The sequence below is a fragment of the Lolium rigidum genome, chromosome 3 (genome assembly GCF_022539505.1).
Source record: "Lolium rigidum isolate FL_2022 chromosome 3, APGP_CSIRO_Lrig_0.1, whole genome shotgun sequence".
Taxonomy (NCBI): domain Eukaryota; kingdom Viridiplantae; phylum Streptophyta; class Magnoliopsida; order Poales; family Poaceae; genus Lolium; species Lolium rigidum.
In genome coordinates, this window is record NC_061510.1 from 377,318,650 (window position 1) to 377,333,854 (window position 15,205).

Sequence of the window (15,205 nt, forward strand, 5' to 3'; positions counted from 1 at the left end):
TTACTCCCCACACACACCACTGAAATCGGATCGAAGCACTACCGGACGATATATATCCCCACAGCAATAATAATAGCCACAGGGAAGGGAGGAGGAGAGGCCGATTTGAAGGCTAGAGCCACTAGCCGCTTCTTTAAATTTTCGAAGCGACGAGTTTAATTGGAGAGGATGATAGCCAATAAAGGCTGTGGAGCATAGAGCCAGGCGCTTTGGGCCGTAGGCTTTTAACTGGTAAACGAGGAAGAAGCAAGCTAGGCTGGATCCGACGGACGCCACTACGGGGTCAGGTTCAATCGGAATATCGGATGTGTCAGGACCATAGTTTTAAATAGCCGGGCTATAGCATTTCAGGAGACCTGCCGCTGCGGCTATGTCTTTTGTATGCTAAATGAGAAAAAACCGCTAATAGCCGGCTATAGCCTAATTTAGCCCCTGTTTAGCTGCTAAACCTTCTGTATTTCAAATTTATCTTCTCTTTTATTTTTTATTTCTTGTTTTCCGAATTTGCATTCAGTATAATTAGATAAAACTTGTGAGTTGAATATATGAATACTTGTTTGCCTTGAATAGTTAAATAAGTTGTATCACGAATCATATTTGAGTCATAGTTTTCCTCTTCTTTTGGTAAGATATGACAAAAATATTTCAATTTTTTGAAAAAAAAAGGCTAAATGGAATAGCCCGCTATAACCCAGCTATAACCTTTTATAGCCTCTAAAAAAATTGCGGCTAAATGAGATAGCCGGCTATTTTAAACTATGGTCAGGACCCGGCCATGATTTGGGAAGGAGACTACCGATTTTTTGCAAGAACTAGCTCAGATCAAGATCTAACAGCAGCTAAATAAGGAAAATAAGTACTGGACAGGAAGGAAAGTGCAGTAAAAGGAAGAACTGATAAACTGGAAGATAGTGTTTTTAGGGTTTTCATTATCGCGCTACCTAGCCACCCACTCTCCCTTGTTATATAGAGTTCCCAGAGGAGTCGTGATTCAAATTAAAGTAGCCTTACAAACTAACATAACTTGTCACATGCGACAGTTCAAAGGAAATTGAAATGGAGCCGTCCGATGAAGACTTGTCGATCTGGACCGTTGCTTAACTGAATCTTTGCCTATTGTCGACAGCGTCAGGAAATGCAGCAGTGTTTTCAGGTTGTGACAATACTCCCTGGGCGAGACCAGACTTCACGGCTGGAAGGTTGGGAATGTGTCTGGATGAATTTGGCATCCTCCCAAGTTGCTTCCTCAGGTGACATGTTCTCCCAATGGATCAACCATTGTGGGACAGGAATGTCGTACTCACCAACCCTTCGTGGAACTTGTCGATACTAGAGTACTGCCAATGGCGCATACTTGACCTTGCCATCTGGAGTGAGCAACAGCAGAGTAGGATTAGCTACTGCCCTTCGGCCCCATGTGTTTCTTTAGTTGATTCACATGGAAAACATCATGTATCAGAGTTCCTTCTCGTAGCTGTAGTTTGTAAGACACATTGCCAACTCGTATTTGGATGATAGTTTCAGCCTACTGCTTGCTATTACTGACTGCGACTGCCGACCGAAGAACTGAAGATCTTCAATCTATGTTTGAGTGCTCTTGCGAAAGAAAATAATTTCGAATGCTAAAATTACTTTAAAAATAGGATAGGGGCTGCAGACAATTTGTTTGTTAGTTTTTCAATCTTCTTCCTTCTATGCTTAGAGTAAGTTGAAATGACCTCCTTGATCAGCAAGTAAGCGAGCGGTAGTTCAGTCTCTGACAAGTGAGGCCGAATAGCCCATGGTGTCCTTTTCCTTCTAAACTAGCCGGGTCACCATGGAAGTTCTAATTGTTCCTTGGCAGCAGCAAACTAGTGGAGTGGTGTTTTCACGTCTCACCGTAGCGCCCAGTTTGTCTTGATTGGTGATTGATAAACAAGAAGGAAAATGGAAAAGTAGAAAATCGTATTTTACGTACCAAAGTAATGAATTTAGAATAATGAATTTCTATCAAATAAAGGTCTTATTGCTTTAATCTATTTGATTTGATACATTGAATTTCTCTTTCCCAAAGTGGACACAATGATTCGAAATTCAGGTAAGAAGAGAAAGATAGTCAAAGTTTACATCTTGAAATCGACTCGCATGGGCCAAGTAAGTCATTCCATTGCTGGAAAAAGTTAGCCTGGATCTTAGGAGGAAGGATTGAAGAGCTCTAGAGAAGGTCTGGAAAGGATGGTCGGCCACTAGAAAGCAACAATTCAGCCGGAAGTATGGACACATTGGCTCTCGTCTTAAAGTTAGTTCCCATTGACGACCAAAGGATTAATTCCTCATGGAGGAAAGCCTCACTACCGATGCTTTACTTTCGGCTCCATTGAATCAAGATCTATTGAAACCAGGATGTTTTTTTCTTCCTCGAAACAAGAGATACGCTCCGGCTTATTTGCATTCGACCGGAGAACCTCACTTATCAACTGCCCTGGATTGGAGCTAGGACTTCTGAGGTGCACAGTCCCTCAAAGTAACCCTGTATCAGAGATACTAACTGGTCATTACCTTCGACCCTGTTGCCGTTTGAGTCATTCACATCAAGGTGACAGGATTCGAACCTATGGCCCTCTGTACCCAAAACAGATGCGCTGACCAGACTGCGCTACACCTCGGTCGATCAGGTTTGTAAGGGTGCAGAGAAGGCCAGACCCAGTATAGAATACTTTTGAAGCAAACTGATTGCCCGATTGATTGTTTACCCCGGTAACTGAAGAATAGAGAGCTAACTGAGCTGCCCCATTTTCCCATCCTACCCCCTTCCTCCGCAGCGCAGCATTGGAACCCACTTGGCGAGCGAGAGCGGAACAAGGGTTTTCATCAAAAGAAATCCGCATTCTTTCACGAACTTCCATGGCAAATGTATGTCTTTTTTTCATAAAACGATCTTCTGTCATCCACCGACTGCCTTTTCTCTTTCGTTTCGAAGGAAATCCTCAATTTTATGTAGTTTACCCAGATCTGGATTGCTGAAATCCCTAACCAATTTAAGTCTGATTAGATATGTCATTAAAACAAATCTGTTTTGTCTCTGTTTTCTTTTCGGATGATGAGGATGAGCCAGCCGATCCTAACAGAATTTTGGAGGAGTCAGACGACTTTGCATTTCATTTTAATCCCTTTCTTTCATTTCTTAAATGATTGCAAAGAAAGCCTTTCGGGCTGAATAGGGGCGGTGAGAGGGTGTAGTGTAGTAAAGGAGGTGGGCTTAGAGCCAACAAGCAAAGTAAGGCAAAGCTTTATCGCACCAATTTCTGTACCGATTCCGGAAGAGCGAAGAAAAAGGGGATGTTTTGTTAATGGGAACAAGGAACTGTTTATAGCTGTCGTGATATAAATAAACGAAATCAAAAAATGAGAACTAAGTAGGTTTCGACCCATTAGCAGATAACCTATTCGAATTTCTTACTTACCACCTGTATCTCACAATAATGCGATGGGCGAACGACGGGAATTGAACCCGCGCATGGTGACAATTTCTTAAGTTCTTTGATTGATTCCGTCCCCGAGTGCTACCAAAGTTCCTCTAATTCGTCAGCCAGAGATTTCCTTATAGGAGGAGAAAGGGATTCCTGTTGCATCAAGTAGAGGCTTCGCCTTTCTCTTCGAGTTGCGTAATCCTAGAGCTGTTTCTCGGTATGGCTGCATTTTGAGGTATACCATATCACCAACATCAGATGTCCTTTCTGTTCGCTTCAAATCAACTACTTCTTCATTCGATTTTGAGCTTGCATCCGATTTTGCTGCAGAGATTTGAGGATGTGATCCTTCTCTTGCAGTGTAACTTGCACTTCTGGTGATACATCACAGGGAACTGCTATGTCATGCAGCTGGGGGAGTATGGCCTCAAAAGGTGATGTCTTCAGGGATGTATGGTATCAAGTGTTGTACCACCACTCAGCAGCTGGTAACCATTCTGCCCATTTTTTGGTTCCTTGAATGCCATGCTGCGAAGGTACTGCTCCAAGCAATGGTTGACTCGTTCAGTTTGACCATCTGATTCAGGGTGATATGTTGTACTAAAGTGTAGGTCCACTTTGAATGCAGTAAATATATCTTGCCAAATTTTTGAGGTGAATATCTTGTCTCTGTCACTCACAATTACTTTAGGAGGTCCATGCAGCCTGAATATGTTGTCCACAAACAATGTTGCTACCTGATGTGCAGTAAATGGGTGAGCCAATGTGAGGAAATGAGCATACTTGGTTAGTCGATCGACGACAACTAGTATCACACCCTTGCCTTTGGATCTAGGTAGTCCTTCAACGAAATCCATGCTCACTTCTGACCACTTGCTATCAGGAACATTTAGTGGATCAAGTAATCCAGGGTAATGAACTCGTTCAGTTTTTGATATCTGGCAAATTGGGCATTGTGCTACTTTGTCAGCAATAAACTGTTAAGATGTGGCCAGAAGAAAAGCTTCTTGATCCTGTGATGAGTGACCTAGTTGCCAGAATGTCCTTTAAAGATTGATGAGTGGAATGCATTGAAGATTCTATCTCTCAAGTTAGCAGTTATTCCCAGAACAATTCTATTTTTGTATCTGAAAATCCCTGAAGTAAGTGTGTACTTAGGGTTACTGGTTGCAGATATTGCTAGTTCTTGGAGTAGTTGGGTGCACTTGCTGTCATTGACATAAGTGTCAGTCATCCAAGTGGGAATAGCTGCAGATATTGCAGTACATTGCTCCTCCATAGGATCAGTATATTTCCTAGACAAGGCATCTGCAGCTGTGTTGTATGTTCCCTTTTTGTATTCAATGGAGTAGTCAAACTCCAGTAGCTTTAACATGAGTTTGTGTTGAATCCCTTCTAGTAATCTTTGGCTAGAGAGATATTTGAGGCTCCTTTGATCAGTCTTGATAATGAGTTGGTTACCAAGCAAATAATGTCTCTATTTCCTTAGGGATTCCAGAATAGCTAGTGCCTCTTTTTCATATATGGATAGTGTGGCTGCTTTTGGTCCCAGTGCTTTATTGAAATATGCTAATGGCCTTCCCTTTTGCATGAGGACTGCTCCTAACCCAGTACCAGATGCATCTGTTTCTAGTGTGAAGGATAGAGCAAAATTGGGGAGAGCAATCACTAATGGCGTGGATACGACAATCTTTAGATTCTGGAATGCATTTTGCTGCTCATCAGACCAAGTGAATGCATTTTTCTTCAGTGCATCATGTACTGTTCTGCAGATGGATGCATATCCTTTAATAAATCGCCTGTAGTAACCTGTGAGGAATTGCCTCAGTTGCTTGATATTGGTTGGATCTCCCAATTAGTGATTTCCTCAATTTTGGATGGGTCTGTAGCCACCCCTGAGCCTAACAATACATGTCCCAGATAGTCCACATAAGCAGTATCAAATGTACATTTGGACAGTTTTGCTTTTAATTGGTGTAGCCTGAGAATTTGCAATACCTGGGAGAGGTGGTGTCTATGTTCTGCTAGGGATTTGCTGTAGATCAATATGTCATCAAAGAAAACCAATATAAATTTCCTCAAGTGTGCAGAAAATATGTTGTTCATCAACTGCTAGAATGTAGCTGGAGCATTTGTTAGCATAACCATGTATTCATAGTGACCCAAGTGTGTACTGAATGCAGTTTTGGCAATATCTGCTGGATTCATTCGAATTTGGTGATAGCCTGATCTGAGGTCAAGTTTGGAGAATATTGTTGCACCCTGGAGCTCATCAAGCAGGTCTTCAACTACTGGAATTGGATATTTGTTTTTGATTGTAAGGACATTCAAGTATCTGTAATCATGCATAGTCTCCAGGTTTTGTCTTTCTTCCTGACTAGTATAGCAGGAGAAGAATATGGGTTGTTGTTCTTGAGCATTTTCTGCACAAGTTCTTCAACAATATTTTTCTGTTTATGAGGCATGCGATATGGTCTCATATTTGGTGGATTGGACCCTTCCTTGATGGGATTTTTGTGGTCACAAGATCTATGAGGTGGTAATCCCTCTGGTTCAGTGAATATATTTGAGAATAGTTCCATAATGTCCTTGACTTGTTCAGGGATAGGCAGTTGTTGTTCCTGTGGAGTAGCAACACAATCTTGGCCAGGAAGAGGAAGCCTTATGAGGAAAGCTCCTTCCCCATTAGCTTTCAGTTTGGAGCAGGTGGCAGCTGATATAATTGGGTTTCTTGGTGGTTTGGCACTGTCTAGGAGTGTACGCCATTCTCCCTTAACAGTGATGGAGACCATTCTTTTGTCCCAGTCATAATAATTTGGGTTGTGTGCTTTTAACCAATTTGCACCAAGAACCATGTCATATCCCTTGAGGTCCAACGGCTTCAATCATGGGAAAATGTTGTTTTATTGATCTTGAAATTACAGTTAGGAATACATCCAGCTGATGTTAATTCTCCTCCTCCAGCTACTAGTTCTTTTTGTGTTGCAGTAGCTTGAGCTTCTAGTTGTGCTTTCTTGACAAAATGAGTGTCAATGAATGTATTGGTGCTGTCAGTATCAATGAGTGGTACTGCTTAAAATTCTCCAATGTGTGCAATAACAGATAGTGTTGTATCCCCTGGAATTCCATGCAATGCCTCAGCATAAATGTGTGATGGCGTGTATTTCACACGTTCGTTGGGCAACCCCAAGAGGAAGGTATGATGCGCACAGCAGCAAGTTTTCCCTCAGAAAGAAACCAAGGTTTATCGAACCAGGAGGAGCCAAGAAGCACGTTGAAGGTTGATGGCGGCGGGATGTAGTGCGGCGCAACACCGGAGATTCCGGCGCCAACGTGGAACCTGCACAACACAACCAAAGTACTTTGCCCCAACGAAACGATGAGGTTGTCAATCTCACCGGCTTGCTCGTAACAAAGGATTAACCGTATTGTGTGGAAGATGATTGTTTGCGAGAGAAAATAGTAAAAACAAGTATTGCAGCAGATTTGTATTTCGGTATTAAAGAATGGACCGGGATCCACGAGTTCACTAGAGGTGTCTCTCCCATAAGATAAAAGCATGTTGGGTGAACAAATTACGGTCGGGCAATTGACAAATAGAGAGGGCATAACAATGCACATACATGACATGATAAGTATAGTGAGATTTAATTGGGCATTACGACAAAGTACATAGACCGCCATCCAACTGCATCTATGCCTAAAAAGTCCACCTTCGGGTTATCATCCGAACCCCCTCCGGTATTAAGTTGCTAACAACGAGACAATTGCATTAAGTATGGTGCGTAATGTAATCAACAACTACATCCTCGGACATAGCATCAATGTTTTATCCCTAGTGGCAACAGCACAACACAACCTTAGAACTTTCGTCACTCGTCCCGGTGTCAATGCGGGCATGAACCCACTATCGAGCATAAATACTCCCTCTTGGAGTTAAGAGTAAAAACTTGGCCGAGCCTCTACTAGTAACGGAGAGCATGCAAGATCATAAACAACACATATGTAATAACTTGATAATTAACATGACATGGTATTCTCTATCCATCGGATCCCGACAAACACAACATATAGAATTACGGATAGATGATCTTGATCATGTTAGGCAGCTCACAAGATCCAACAATGAAGCACAATGAGGAGAAGACAACCATCTAGCTACTGCTATGGACCCATAGTCCAGGGGTGAACTACTCACTCATCACTCCGGAGGCGACCATGGCGGTGTAGAGTCCTCCGGGAGATGAATCCCCTCTCCGGCAGGGTGCCGGAGGAGATCTCCGTAATCCCCCGAGATGGGATCGACAGCGGCGGCGTCTCGGTAAGGTTTTCCGTTTCGTGGTTTTTCGCATCGGGGGTTTCGCGACGGAGGCTTTAAGTAGGCGGAAGGGCGAGTCGGGGGCACGACGAGGGGGCCACACCATAGGGCGGCGCGGGCCCCCCGGGCCGCGCCGCCTTGTGGTGTCGCCACCTCGTGGCCCCACTTCGTATGTTCTTCGGTCTTCCGGAAGCTCCGTGGAAAAATAGGCCCCCGGGTCTTTGTTTCGTCCAATTCCGAGAATATTTCGTTACTAGGATTTCTGAAACCAAAAACGGCAGAAAACGAGAACCGGCACTTCGGCATCTTGTTAATAGGTTAGTTCCGAGAAAATGCACGAATATGACATAAAGTGTGCATAAAACATGTAGATAACATCAATAATGTGGCATGGAACACAAGAAATTATCGATACGTTGGAGACGTATCAGTCCCAAGCAGGTAAAACGATAACAAAGATAATTTCTGAAGTGATATGCCATCATAACTTTGATCATACTATTTGTAAACATATGTAGTGGATGCAGCGATCAAAACAATGGTAATGACATGAGTAAACAAGTGAACCATAAAGCAAAGACTTTTCATGAATAGTACTTCAAGACAAGTATTAATAAGTCTTGCATAAGAGTTAACTCATAAAGCAATAAATCAAAGTAAAGATGTTGAAGCAACACAAAGGAAGATTAAGTTTCAGCGGTTGCTTTCAACTTGTAACATGTATATCTCGTGGATAATTGTCAACATAGAGTAATATAACAAGTACAATATGCAAGTATGTAGGAATCAATGCACAGTTCACACAAGTGTTTGCTTCTTGAGGTGGAGAGAGATAGGTGAACCGACTCAACATAAAAGTAAAGAGAATGGTCCTTCAAAGAGGAAAGCATCGATTGCTATATTTGTGCTAGAGCTTTTATTTTGAAAACATGAAACAATTTTGTCAACGGTAGTAATAAAGCATATGAGTTATGTAAATTATATCTTACAAGTTGCAAGTCTCATGCATAGTATACTAATAGTGCCCGCACCTTGTCCTAATTAACTTGGACTACCGGATCTTTGCAATGCATATGTTTTGACCAAGTGTCACAATGGGGTACCTCCATGTCGCCCTGTACAAAGGTCTAAGGAGAAAGCTCGCATTTTGGATTTCTCGCTTTTGATTATTCTCAACTTAGACATCCATACCGGGACAACATGGACAACGAGATAATGGACTCCTCTTTAATGCATAAGCATGTGGCAACAATTATTATTCTCATATGAGATTGAGGATATGTGTCCAAAACTGAAACTTCCACCATGAATCATGGCTTTAGTTAGCGGCCCAAAGTTCTTCTCTAACAATATGCATGCTCCAACCATGAAGGTGGTAGATCTCTCTTGCTTCGGACAAGACGGACATGCATAGCAACTCACATGATATCCAACAAAGAATAGTTGATGGCGTCCCCGTAAACATGGTTATCGCTCAACAAGCAACTTAATAAGAGATAAAGTGCATAAGTACATATTCAATACCACAATAGTTTTTAAGCTATTTGTCCCATGAGCTATATATTGCAAAGGTGAATGATGGAATTTTAAAGGTAGCACTCAAGAAATTTACTTTGGAATGGCGGATAAATACCATGTAGTAGGTAGGTATGGTGGACACAAATGGCATAGTGGTTGGCTCAAGGATTTTGGATGCATGAGAAGTATTCCCTCTCGATACAAGGTTTAGGCTAGCAAGGTTATTTGAAACAAACACAAGGATGAACAGTACAGCAAAACTCACATAAAAGACATATGGTAAATATTATAAGACTCCATACCATCTTCCTTGTTGTTCAAAACTCAATACTAGATGTTATCTAGACTCTAGAGAAACCAAATATGCAAACCAAATTAGCAAGCTCTAAGTATTTCTTCACTAATTGGTGCAAAGTATATGATGCAAGAGCTTAAACATGAGCACAACAATTGCCAAGTATCAAATTATCCAAGACATTATAGCAATTTACTACATGTAGTATTTTCCAATTCCAACCATATAACAATTTAACGAAGAAGAACTTCGCCATGAATACTATGAGTAGAGCCTAAGGACATATTTGTCCATATGCAACAGCGGAGCGTGTCTCTCTCCCATAAAGTGAATGCTAGGATCCATTTTATTCAAACAAAACAAAAAACAAAAACAAACCGACGCTCCAAGCAAAGTACATAAGATGTGACGGAATAAAAATATAGTTTCGGGGGAGGAACCTGATAATGTTGTCGATAAAGAAGGGGATGCCTTGGGCATCCCCAAGCTTAGACGCTTGAGTCTTCTTATAATATGCAGGGGTGAACCACCGGGGCATCCCCAAGCTTAGAGCTTTCACTCTCCTTGATCATATTGCATCATACTCCTCTCTTGATCCTTGAAAACTTCCTCTACACCAAACTCGAAACAACTCATTAGAGGGTTAGTGCATAATAAAAATTCACATGTTCAGAGGTGACACAATCATTCTTAACACTTCTGGACATTGCATAAAGCTACTGGACATTAGTGGATCAAAGAAATTCATCCAACATAGCAAAAGAGGCAATGCGAAATAAAAGACAGAATCTGTCAAAACAGAACAGTCCGTAAAGATGGATTTTATTAGGCCACCAGACTTGCTCAAACGAAAATGCTCAAATTGAATGAAAGTTGCGTACATATCTGAGGATCATGCTCGTAAATTGGCGAAATTTTCTGAGCTACCTACAGGGAGATAGACCCAGATTCGTGACAGCAAAGAAATCTGGAACTGTGCGAGTAATCCAAATCTAGTACTTACTTTTCTATCAAAGACTTTACTTGGCACAACAAAACATAAAACTAAGATAAGGAGAGGTTGCTACAGTAGTAAACAACTTCCAAGACACAAATATAAAACAAAAATACTGGAGTAAAAACATGGGTTGTCTCCCATAAGCGCTTTTCTTTAACGCCTTTCAGCTAGGCGCGAAAGTGTATCTCAAGTGTTATCGAAGGGTGGTGCACCTACAGCGGGGTTTGGAGTTTTCTCAACCATGCATAGTATATTGGATACATAAGTCTCAGCGTCTCCCTTCTCATTAGTCTTGGGCTTGCTACTCTCATCGAACAAATTTTCAGGAACAAGCCAAGCATAATTATGTTCTAGTGCATCATTCATAGCTAGGAGTTTACATGGTATGGGTGCTTTGACCTCCCCACCATCATTAGCATTATTAGTGTACCTTATCCTATCCATATCCATTTTTTCAAGGAGACCAACAAAATTAGTATGAGAACCAAGCATATTAATTTAGCAAAGACCTTTCTAGCCTCTCTTGCTAGACCACCAAATTCTCTAAGAAGGGTTTCTAAAACAAAATCTTTCTTTTCCCCTTCTTCCATATCACCAAGTGTAAGAAACATGTGTTGGATTATAGGATTTAGATTAACAAATTTAGTTTCCAACGAGTGAACTAAAGCAGCAGCGAGCAATTTCATAAGTGGGAGCAAGGTCTACCAAGTGTCTATCTTCAAAATCTTCAATGGTACTAACATGGGTGAAAAATTCTTCTATATTGTTTCTCCCAATGATAGACCCGCGTCCTACCGGTATGTTCTTTGTGGTAAAATTAAAAGGAAACATGATGAAATAAGTAAAGTAAATGCAAGTAACTAATTTTTTGTGTGTTTTTGATATAGCAAACAAGACAGCAAATAAAGTAAAGCTAGCAACTAATTTTTTTGTGTTTTTATATAATGCAGCAAACAAAGTAGTAAATAAAATAAAGCAAGACAAAAACAAAGTAAAGAGATTGAGAAGTGGAGACTCCCCTTGCAGCGTGTCTTGATCTCCCCGGCAACGGCGCCAGAAAAAGAGCTTGATGGCGTGTATTTCACACGTTCGTTGGGCAACCCCAAGAGGAAGGTATGATGCGCACGGCAGCAAGTTTTCCCTCGAGAAAGAAACCAAGGTTTATCGAACCAGGAGGAGCCAAGAAGCACGTTGAAGGTTGATGGCGGCGGGATGTAGTGCGGCGCAACACCGGAGATTCCGGCGCCAACGTGGAACCCGCACAACACAACCAAAGTACTTTGCCCCAACGAAACGAGTGAGGTTGTCAATCTCACCGGCTTGCTCGTAACAAAGGATTAACCGTATTGTGTGGAAGATGATTGTTTGCGAGAGAAAATAGTAAAAACAAGTATTGCAGCAGATTTGTATTTCGGTATTAAAGAATGGACCGGGATCCACAGTTCACTAGAGGTGTCTCTCCCATAAGATAAAAGCATGTTGGGTGAACAAATTACGAGTCGGGCAATTGACAAATAGAGAGGGCATAACAATGCACATACATGACATGATAAGTATAGTGAGATTTAATTGGGCATTACGACAAAGTACATAGACCGCCATCCAAGCGCATCTATGCCTAAAAAGTCCACCTTCGAGGTTATCATCCGAACCCCCTCCGGTATTAAGTTGCTAACAACGAGACAATTGCATTAAGTATGGTGCGTAATGTAATCAACAACTACATCCTCGGACATAGCATCAATGTTTTATCCCTAGTGGCAACGACGACAACACAACCTTAGAACTTTACGTCAGCTGTCCCGAGTGTCAATGCGAGCATGAACCCACTATCGAGCATAAATACTCCCTCTTGGAGTTAAGAGTAAAAACTTGGCCGAGCCTCTACTAGTAACGGAGAGCATGCAAGATCATAAACAACACATATGTAATAACTTGATAATTAACATGACATGGTATTCTCTATCCATCGGATCCCGACAAACACAACATATAGAATTACGGATAGATGATCTTGATCATGTTAGGCAGCTCACAAGATCCAACAATGAAGCACAATGAGGAGAAGACAACCATCTAGCTACTGCTATGGACCCATAGTCCAGGGGTGAACTACTCACTCATCACTCCGGAGGCGACCATGGCGGTGTAGAGTCCTCCGGGAGATGAATCCCCTCTCCGGCGGGGTGCCGGAGGAGATCTCCGAATCCCCCGAGATGGGATCGACGGCGGCGGCGTCTCGATAAGGTTTTCCGTTTCGTGGTTTTTCGCATCGGGGTTTCGCGACGGAGGCTTTAAGTAGGCGGAAGGGCGAGTCGGGGGCACGACGAGGGGCCACACCATAGGGCGGCGCGGGCCCCCCGGGCCGCGCCGCCTTGTGGTGTCGCCACCTCGTGGCCCCACTTCGTATGTTCTTCGGTCTTCCGGAAGCTCCGTGGAAAAATAGGCCCACGGGTCTTTGTTTCGTCCAATTCCGAGAATATTTCGTTACTAGGATTTCGAAACCAAAAACAGCGAAAACGAGAACGCGGCACTTCGGCATCTTGTTAATAGGTTAGTTCCAGAAAATGCACGAATATGACATAAAGTGTGCATAAAACATGTAGGTATCATCAATAATATGGCATAGAACATAAGAAATTATCGATACGTCGGAGACGTATCAATGTGCATCAGTGTTTCTGGTGGTGGGTCTAGTTCATGAGGTACATGATTTTCTACAGGAAGAGGTGCCAGGTTCTCCAACAGGGTGGGTTCAGCATCATGAAATGTATCATTGTTGTCATTGCTCTCTTCAGTATCACTATGACCCTGGAGTTGAATTGCATGCACAATGCTCTTCATACTTGCACATTTGTGTCCCAAAACCCATTGCTCAGGACAGTACCAGCATTTGCCCTTGTCACGAGTTCTATCAGGTGGTGTTTTGGGCTTGTTGTCCCTGTTACCTTGCTGCTGTCTGAATGGAGGTTGGGTTGTTGTTCTGGTGCTTGTTTTAGTGGGTACAGGTCTCATGTTGGTTTCCAGGTAAGCCAATTCATGTTGTCTTGCATGCCAATATGCTAACTTCAGTGTAGAGGGGTTATGGCTTTTCACCACATGTTTTACTGTCTCCTTCAAGCCACTAATGAATCTCAACAAGAAAAAATTATCAGTGAGGTATGGATGGTCTCTCTGCATGCTTATCATGTACTCCTCAAAGATATCAATATATTGGTTGATATTTCATGTTTGCTGCAGATGTTGAAACTGTTCCATAGATTCATGTTCACCAGATGCTGGAAATCTCTCACCGAGCAGCTGACAAAACTGTGTCCAATTGAGGAGGTACAAGTTCAGGTTACTGCCAGCAAGCCAAGTTTTTATTTTCCTCGAATGTGTGCATTTGCCCATTCACTTTCGACTCATTGGATACCAATCAAGGAAAAAATGCTCTTGCACTCCTCAATCCTATTCTGAGCGTTATCTCCATGGAATAGTGGCAGTTCCACACTGGGAGTTCGTATGTATGGGTCCTGGAGGTTCACCTGTGCCTGGGTTGGTGTTGCTGTGGTATGGATTGCAGCAGGTTGGCTAGGAGTTCGATTTGGGGATGCTTGTGGTGGTGGTTGTGGGTAGTGGTAGGGGTTTGGGGTGGGTGGTGGTGGAGGGTAAATGTGGGGTGGAGTGTATGGTTGTTGTTGCTATGGGTAGTGATAGTACCCCTGTTGTGGAGGATACTGTTGGAAATTGGGTGGTGGTGGTGGGTAGTAGTATAGCGGAGGGTTTTGGTATGGAGCATAAGCAGGGTAATACTGCTGCTGGCTAGGAGGTGGTGGTGGCGTTGGGTTGTATAGATGTGGCTGGTTGGATGGATTTGTGGTCTGGAACTAGTGTTTGGTGGGCTGGTGCGAGGATGAGCTTGTGTTATTGGGGTTGGGAATGGAAAAAGTTGGGGGATTTGGTGGTTGTTGTTGCTGGTTTTGCTCCGGCGAGTGGTTGTACAAAGGGGTACCCTTTTGCAGGTTTGGCTGGTGCAGTGGTGGATCTGGTGGTTTGGCTGTAGAGGAGGTTGGTGTGGGCTATTCTTGGATGGGGTGAGGTTTGGTGGTGGCGATGGTGGTGGTGTGGCGAACTGGTTTTGTTCGACGGTGGAAGCGGTGGGCTACGCCAACTCCGGCGAACTGGTGGCCGTACGAGCTAGCTATGCTACCATCTCGGTAAGTTTCAAAAGGTTACCTTGGATGTCTTCCATGGTTTGCTGCTGATGGTCGAGACAACGACTGATGTGGATGATCTCACGGGGAAGTCGAGATCCGATCTTAGTTTCTTACTCTGCTTGCCCTTGTGCTTGCGCCAACAACTCTGCTTCCTCGGCTGCTGCTGCCATCCTGTCTTGCGATCTTGTGCGGCGGGGCGTTATCTTGTTGGATCCTTTCTACGGATTGCTCTCGGTGGTGCTCGCTGGTGGTGGAGAAGATTAGATCCATGGCGGTGGCGTAAGGGTGGAGTGGGTGGGAGCGGTCGGGGGAAAAAAGGCGACTGATACCAATTGTCAAGACACGGCCATGATTTGGGAAGGAGACTACCGATTCTTTGCAAGAACTAGCTCAGATCAAGATCTAATAGTAGTTAAATAAGGAAAGTAA

The 15,205-nt window shown here is 43.0% G+C and overlaps 1 non-coding gene across 1 annotated transcript; it reads right to left on the minus strand.

Moving 5' to 3' along the window:
• Window positions 1-2,570: 2,570 nt before the first annotated feature.
• Window positions 2,571-2,645, minus strand: TRNAP-UGG. The gene has a single exon. It is a non-coding gene; the product is annotated as a tRNA-Pro (tRNA).
• Window positions 2,646-15,205: the final 12,560 nt, after the last annotated feature.